Source organism: Microtus ochrogaster, chromosome 19 (genome assembly GCF_000317375.1).
Source record: "Microtus ochrogaster isolate Prairie Vole_2 chromosome 19, MicOch1.0, whole genome shotgun sequence".
Taxonomy (NCBI): Eukaryota; Metazoa; Chordata; class Mammalia; order Rodentia; family Cricetidae; genus Microtus; species Microtus ochrogaster.
In genome coordinates, this window is record NC_022021.1 from 13714950 (window position 1) to 13715955 (window position 1006).

Below are 1006 nucleotides of genomic sequence, written 5' to 3' on the forward strand. Positions count from 1 at the left end.
GTTTTAACTACTGAGCCATCTCTCCATATATTCACATCTTTAATTTTGATATTTTAATTACATTTAATGAACTGATTCTTTTAATTCCATTTAAAGAAACAGATTCTTTCAATACTTTCAAGATATATGAGATTAACTAGACAAAGTCAGTGAAAAAATCTAGAAAACTATCAAAGACAGAAAATTGTTATTATTTTTACTCTGTAGATTTTTTCTTAATGATATTTAGGAAATCAGTTTATTCCCATTTAAGTGATGATGGGGCCTTCTGGAGAGGACAGGAACACACACACACACACACACACACACACACACACACACACAAAGTAGAAGAAAAATTTAAATCAAAAGCCGAGAAATTCATGATTGGAGACCCAATAGACAAGGAAAGCAAAGCTGAGAATGTCTTGATACAATAACTATATTTTAAAAGTTTCTTTCCAAGGGCTTAATACAAAACCAAATGATACAAACAGAGTATAGTATGAAGAATACAGGACTACCTTAGCACATAATCTCGGGGTAGGAAAAAAGAGGAAGAGCAGCTTACAAAAGAGGTGGTGTGCAATGATGTATTCTTGGGGGTTCTGTGCTGAGCATAACTGTCACTGCTTCCCTGGTACAATGATAGGCGTTAAAGCTCACTTAGTTAAAAGCTAATTGTCTGTCTCTGATTGAACTGCTTAGGACATGTTTATTGCTTTATTTTTTCTTAAAACACTTACCCTGTAGCCCAATATGGCATGGAGCTTACTATGTAGCTTAGGCTGGCCACAAACAATAATCTTCTTGTATCTGTCTCCAAAATGCTAAGATTAGAAACATAAATCACTTCACCTGGCTGTTCATTATCTTCTAAATGAATAGGTCTTAGACACACATTTATAAAGTAGCCATAATGCACAAACAAGAACCAGGAGGAAGGAGGAACAAGAGACGATACTGACTCTTTGGATGTGTGCTACACCTGTTAGTAAGGGTTGGCACTGTGGTCTATATAATTGAT